This window comes from Sinocyclocheilus grahami, unplaced genomic scaffold, assembly GCF_001515645.1.
Source record: "Sinocyclocheilus grahami isolate Dianchi unplaced genomic scaffold, SAMN03320097.WGS_v1.1 scaffold71.1, whole genome shotgun sequence".
Classification (NCBI taxonomy): Eukaryota; Metazoa; Chordata; class Actinopteri; order Cypriniformes; family Cyprinidae; genus Sinocyclocheilus; species Sinocyclocheilus grahami.
Window position 1 is genome coordinate 911959 of NW_015505250.1, and position 7376 is coordinate 919334.

The 7376-nt window shown below is 41.6% G+C and overlaps 2 protein-coding genes across 4 annotated transcripts in view; one reads left to right on the forward strand and one right to left on the reverse strand.

The window, feature by feature from the left end:
* LOC107585510 (leucine-rich repeat transmembrane protein FLRT3-like) overlaps nt 1–6807 on the reverse strand; it is an 11376-nt gene extending 4569 nt beyond the window's left edge. The window contains exons 1-3 of one of the 3 annotated variants that reach the window (XM_016272556.1): nt 6540–6807; nt 1603–1697; nt 167–894 (exon numbers count right to left, since the gene is read on the reverse strand). The gene's annotated coding sequence lies outside the window, so the exon portion shown is untranslated. Of the gene's footprint in view, nt 1–166; nt 898–1602; nt 1698–6539 lie in introns of all 3 variants that reach the window. The other 2 variants (XM_016272554.1, XM_016272555.1) reach the window with 2 other exon arrangements.
* The window catches only part of LOC107585524 (O-acetyl-ADP-ribose deacetylase MACROD2-like), a 570464-nt gene that overhangs the window by 103400 nt on the left and 459688 nt on the right, over nt 1–7376 (forward strand). The gene's annotated exons all lie outside the window — the stretch shown is intronic.

Here is a 7376-nt window from a genome sequence, read left to right on the forward strand (position 1 = left end):
ATATATATATATATATATTTTTTTTTTTTTTTCCATTATATTATTTTCGTTATATAATTGTATATTTTATTTCAATTTTTAATTACTTCTATCTGTGTGTATATATATATATATATATATATAACATGGCACTTAACCATAGCAAGATCATCCATATTTGTCATACCTGATTTAGAAATGCCAGTTAATCCTCTGCTGCCACCCAAAATCCAATGAGGCTTTAAGTTCTCCTTTCTATTCTTTCAGGAGATGTTTGTCCGTCTTGTCAAAGGGGTCTCTTTGGTTATATCCTGACCAGGCTGGTATTTGTTGAACTGATCCTTGTTTGTACTGCTGACCTCCTGTCTTGTATTGCAGCGTCCGCAGTTCATGTTATCAAAGGCTTTGCCATGGTAGATCAACCTTTAAAGCAAGCAGCTCCGCTTCCAGACAGACCTCAAGCAGCCTTCTTCTGTGCAGGCATGCAATTTCAGTGAATTTAATCACAAAAATGAACTAAAATAAAAAGAAAGGAAATAAAAAAAAAATAGAGCAGAATCCTTTTATTTTAAGTTGCGATTCCTAATCAGACCCTTCTGTGCATAACAGAGAGTCCTCTTTGAGAAATGAACTGCTCCTGTCTCTCCCGAAGCAGACTGGTCATGGCGTAAAGACCACTGTCCATCTGCAGTACGGTGGGCTCAAATCCAGGGCGGTTCGGTTCGGAAGTCAGGCTCCAAAGTCAGCCCCGAATCCTGTAGTCTTACTCCCGACACGAGCATGAATAAAGTATCCAGCCTCGTGGCTCGAAAGCAGAATCTCCTGTGCTGCTGTGACACTCCTCCTCCCTGGCTCTCGTTTCACGAACCTGTGCCCGATGTGCAGACGCCCACTCCTTCTCACATGCTGAACTTCCTACTGGCAGGGATAGAAAAAGAAAAATAAGTCAATAAGAGCAAGTTCTTTTATTATTGACAGCATATGACATCTGAATACTTCATGACGCCAGAAAAGTTACGTGGGCTTGTTGAGAATGAGTTATTGACTGTGCATAATATGCTGTTAGGCAGCATTTATTTAATTTTGTCATGATAGTGCCAAGGCTGAGATCGAGTCAGACAGCAATGCAGCCAGCTGCAATTGGCCACTGTCCTTCAAACAGAGCCGTTTCACGTCGCCATCGACAATACATTGACGTAAACCGATAGCTTTTTAGCTTTGGTTTTCAAGGTTTGCACTTAACATATAAAAAGTACACCACAATGGATTGGATTTTTATGAATTGTTACAGCCTGTAGATTGCTCCACTGCATTTGAGATTTATCCGATGGAAGGGAGGGAAAAGTAAGAAGGATGTGTGGTTGAGATGGGAATTTGAAAGTCCCTTAAGCTTATTGGGTTTCTGTATATCGGGATTTCTTTGCCTCTGGGTAAATGACCACAGAGGAAAAACCCCTGGGCTGCAGTCCTTTGATAGTGGACACTGTTTGTGAAACCTGGATTAGTGGAGATGTTGTGTGGATGCTTTTTCCTCGCCTTAAGCCTGTGCTGCCAACATCCCCCCCCTCTAGTGTTCTCTATGGTGATGGCTGAAAAGAATTCCTTTGCATAAGAAAAACTGACCACAGTTTGGGTTCTACGACAATGGCCGAAGACTGTTCCCTCCTGCCTGGTGACGTTCTCCACCGAGCTGTGCTTTCAAAGTGGCTGAACACGCTCTGGAAAGAGAAGGTGAAGGTAAAAATAAGAGCCATATTGAAGCGTATTGCTGCTAAGGTGTCAAGCAGCCACCAAAGGTCCCTTAGGCTGCCCCGACAGCGCTTGAACACAACGCCCTCGCACTGCTCAAAAATGTACATGTGAGATGAACGCACTTTGTCTTGCAGACTCATGAATACCCAAATGGGATCCTCATGCAAGTTACCTCCGGTGGCCCCAAGGAGACGTCCGTGCTGCACCTACCATACTCTAATTTTCCACAGTACATCTTTCCTGCTACATAGACTGACAATATACATTTCTACAACTGACAGCCATCACCACAGTTTGTGCCCTTGCATGAAATCCTTCTGCTGACCTGCAGATAGTAACCTTCCTGTAGAACACGTTGGAGTATGTCAGGCAACTTTGAAACAGTTGTATGGAGTGACAAGGAGAGATGAAGGAACTGAAGACCTAATAATACACCCTATCCTTCTGTTGAGCCTAAGTGCTCCATGTGCATGCTTTTGTATTAGTAGATTACCAAAAGCTCGGAAACAGCAGCTGTGACCTGACTTTAAGGACAGGTGATGGTTGACGGTGAGATTTCAGTATACTGACATTGACTTAGTTGCTTCTTTTTGTTGAATCCTGAAACATTTTGAAAGATTTGCTTCATGATTGCCTAGATATATTGAAGAGGAAAATAAGTACTTGCAGGAATGGCGAATGGTTGGTTAGCAGTCGGTGTGCAATTTTCCAACTGTTCCGGGGAAATTTTGTATTGATTTGGAGAGTTATGCATGTAAAGCAACTTGCCATTTTTCCAGAAGTCTGACAAATAACAGACTGCAAAATTATGTGGAGATGGAATTGCTCTTGCTTTATGTACTATACTCAATGTAAATCATTTCCTGGAACAGGGCAAAAGCAAGTTGGCTGAATAAAAGCCCCTTTGTTTTTTTTCTGCCAAGATACTTTGCTTGAAAGTATCAGGGTTCACTCACAGGTGGATGTGTATTTCATGATATTTCAGCTGAGATCTCATAGGCTTCACCTAAAGCTTGTCATGCTAGCTGTCTCAATGGGTCGTGCAAGCCTTGATCTGGCTGGATGATTGGCTGCATTATCAATTCTTTCTATTTCCCTTGGCTCCTCAGATTTCACTGAAGTGGCAGTGGTCCATTATTCATTACAAGTTAAGCATAAGGGCCCTGGCCTTCGTTCTTCTGCTTTACTGAACTCCTTTCACTTAGAATTATTAGCTTTTTCACATTTAGTTAAATCTTCAAGCACCCTACCCCACCCACTGCTCATAACCAGAGAGAAAAGGCCACTGAATGTGATGGGCACCTCTCACTATCGTTCTAATAGGCCGTATTTCCTGTTAGGAGATCGTTCTAATGGTGGGGCCTGCTTCTGCTCCATTGCTCTGCTTGAAGTGATATTCAATTGAGCATCCTTGTTAAAACGGCCACAGCCATGACTACCTTTTGCTCGTTTAGTGTCTTGATTTCAGAACATTAGAGTTGGGTCTGAGAAATGGGTTGAAAAGGCATTTAAGGGGGGAAAAAAAATCACATTCGAATGTGATTATACAACGTAAAAGTGCAGAGACAATATTTTTTTTTAAGTTTTTTTTTTTAGCAGTAAAAGTGAATTACTTTAGAATCTTAATATATTTTAAAATTGGAATATTAAATGCAAACAAATATTTTGCATTTCTATAATGAAAATGCTTTTATATGAGGTTTTCTGCATTTTTAGAAAAATTAGAGTAATGGTGAAGATGGCAAATATTGAACTGCTCATCATTTTTAAATATAAGCGATGTTTTCTATTAGTTCCCAAAAATGCTGTCACACCTGATCAGTGCCTATGCATGAACGAAGACATTTAGGATGAAATTAAATTTGCTTCTTCATTGGTAGGTCCTGGACTGTGATTATGAAAAACAGCTTTCTTGTTTTCCATAGATATTAGATTCTGAACCCCAGGTGGGATTTGAATTAAATGCCTCTCTTTATGTCCATGAAGCCAAATCAAGCCTCTCTGAGCCTAGTGGGCTGAAAGATTAAAGATTTCTGCCTTCATATTTGGAAACGAGAAGAACGGTTTGGGCACGGCTTTAACATGAGTTTAAGAGCAGGCTATTGTGTTAGCAGATCTCCTCTGTGTTTGGTTTTAGGGCAGATGATCCGCAGGTTTGTCCCTGGCTGGTGTTCAGACAGTGAGAGTGGATTCTAGGGGAGACAGGGGGTCTTTTTCTTTTGCACTGCACTGAAAAGAAAGTAGTCTGTGGCAGCTGCACTGTTTTCCCCACTTGGGGGTGGTAGGTGCTTCTGTATCAGGCCTGAGCTTGTCAGATACACGCATACAGACACTTGGAGGCTGAACCGGGACTTTAATTACCACATATGTACCTCCTGCATTGATACAGGGGGCAGCAGTTGCCGGACAAGGGCAAAAAGGGTTGGTTTGATTTACTGCACTGTACTTTTCGTTTCCACTCCAAAGCGGGGTAAATTGTATCTGTAATAAAGCTAAAATTCACAGTTCCTTTTTCTGTTTGCACTTTCTTTGTTACATAATTCGGACAGTATATTAAAGATATAAAACTAGAACGTTTCAGGAAATGAACTTCTTGGCTTGTTTTTCAAATGTACGCTTTAAAGAATAGCCTCACTGAGGTCAGAGGTTGACTGCCGACATGAGTGGAGAATTCTATGAGAACGATTTGTTTTTGTCCTCTGCACAAAAGGGTGACAGACTTTTTTCTTAAGGCCTGAAAGACATGACCATTTCATGTTGACTGAGTGAATGCCACGGACCACTGGGTTTAGCCTTCGGCATCCGTGGCTTGAAACAAAAAGTGCTGTTCGCCTGGCTGCTATAAACATACACTGGTTGCTTAGATATTTGTTAAAATATAAAGAGTTGGTTAATTTGCATTCCTGTGTATTATTATTATCTAAAGGGAGACTGCTATTTATGTCTTGTAAAACATGGAGGTGTGGTATTTAAAAATTGCTGATACAAATTGTTTATGCAAGCGAAAAAGACTGCCACAGAGTGCTTTAACACATCCAACAAAGAACAATGGGTTAGTTAATTTTATCACCCTCCTTACAAAGTCACAACAAGACCATTTGTGGTTCTCCGCTATTATCATGCTAAGAAACTAACCTATCCGAATACACGGTCTTTTAGTGCATTTGCACATGTGAAGCTCAAAGCTAGGGAAAACAACTTGCACTTAGTACATTAGGGATTCAAAAAAGAGGTCTTGTTCACTTGAATCTCTTGCATACTTGTCCAATGTGAATCCTCTTTTATAGTAGTCTTATAAACTGATTTAATCAGCTCTGACTGAAGGCTTTGGCTCTTATCATTATCTTACAGTCCCCCTCTCTTTATCTGCTCAAAACTGTTATTTCAATCTTTTTTCTGCCTAACAGATATGAAAGCTTATCTTTCAGATAACTTGGAAGGCTACTTAAAAGAAGGGAAATTAGTTTGATGGGAAAATCCTGAAGCAGCTGACAGCCTCAGATCTCCTGACTGCGCCACACACTCACTTCTCTCACTGAAAAGCACAGGGCACACACTTATTGCGCGCCAATCTCGTAGTCTTTTGAGTGTTCGTTAGTATTCCAAATTAGAACGCGACCCTCATAATCAACAACGAAGCTGTCTGCGCTGCGAGCGCCCGCCGCCAGCGTCTTCTTTAATGGGAGAGTTCTAGTTTTGACGCGTCGCGCGCAGTGTACACGGAGTATTACGCGACGCATCACCGTTTCTTTATTCCAATCACTCTCTCATCATGCTTCCAGAGCGCAGGTTGGGAATTATTAATAGATATTTCCTCATTTGGAATCGACGTCTGCTCGTTTCGTTTGCGATAAAGTCTGTCACACAAGAACAGATTTAAGACGCGGCGGGGACTCCATATCAGACTAATTGGTTTAGAGAGCTGATGGCGATAATAAAATGTAAGTTGTGCGATAGTTCACCCAAAATAAAAATAGAAATTCGACCGTTTTCTCACCTCCGTTAAGTTTATACGTTCCTGTTGATTTCACGCGGTAGAAATACAAGCTGCATTGCGTTTTTTTCCTAAACGAGGTGTTAAGGACTCCATATCAGACTAATTGGTTTAGAGAGCTGATGGCGATAACAAAATGTAAGTTGTGCGATAGTTCACCCAAAATAAAAATAGAAATTCGACCGTTTTCTCACCTCCAAGTTGTTCCAAACCTATATGACTTAACAAAATCCTATGTAAAATAAGATGTTAAGGCAGAATGACAGCCTCAGTCAGTATTCACATTCGTTATATAGAAAATAAGATACATTGAAAGTGAATGGTGACTGAGGCTGAGACCTTAACATTTCTCCCACATATCATTTTGTGTTCTAGGAAAGAAAGTCATAGAGGTCTGAAACATGAAGGTTATTAAATTATGACAGCGTATCTTTTTTTTTAAAGCAAATTATTGCTTTCAAATTATTTTGGAAATGCATGCTGAATGTTAAATGACAAACTAAAGGCCATATACTGCTGAATTTCATGACTACTGTACTTGTGAGTTTAAATTGCTATTACATTCTCCTCAAATCCCTGCCTACATTCGCAATAAAACGCCTTTTGCCATTGGAAATAAATTACAATGGATTTGAAACTTTAGAAGCAAAGTCTACTGCGTGAAGCATTGTGAGTGACTGGGATTTAAAGGATAGATGCAGATTTGCTCTATGCATGTTTTGAAGGTATTTGATAACCTCAGAGTGATGCATGCATAAGGTAAAGGGTTAAAAACAGCCCCCCAAAAATAAAGCCCATAACAAAATGCACTTACCTCCCCAAGTAATAGTTCAAAAAGGGAAATCAAAAAGAATATCCTCAAAGCATAAAGTCAGTCCGTAGGTTAAATCCAATGCGATGGAGGATGATTTCAATTCCCAAAAAGAGCCCAGTGTCAGAAAGGCTCAGTAGCCGCAATGGTGCGAATAGCAGGGTGTGTTTTTATTTCCACACACACTTGTTCACATACACACACACACACTCCTTTGGCTCAGAGAGAGAGAGAGACAAGATAGAGAAGTCGGCAGAGCTGGTCAGCTGCCTGGAGCTCACTACAAGTGTGAGGTTGCATCTGCCTCCAGCTCTGCTTCAACACAGCACTGATGTCATCTGGGGGTGGAGCTTGTGTCTTCCTCCCCTTTCTTGCTCTCTCTCTCTCTCTCTCTCTCTCTCTCTCTCTCTCTCTCCCTCTCCCACTTCCACAGTAGCCGCAATGGTGCGAATAGCAGGGTGTGTTTTTATTTCCACACACACTTGTTCACATACACACACACACACTCCTTTGGCTCAGAGAGAGAGAGAGACAAGATAGAGAAGTCGGCAGAGCTGGTCAGCTGCCTGGAGCTCACTACAAGTGTGAGGTTGCATCTGCCTCCAGCTCTGCTTCGCGCACACACACACACACTCCTTTGGCTCAGAGAGAGAGACAAGATAGAGAAGTCGGCAGAGCTAGTCAGCTGCCTGGAGCTCACTACAAGTGTGAGGTTGCATCTGCCTCCAGCTCTGCTTCAACACAGCACTGATGTCATCTGGGGGTGGAGCTTGTGGCTTCCTCCCCTCTCTCTCTCTCTCTCTCTCTCTCTCTCTCTTTCCCTCTCCCCCTCCCCCTCTC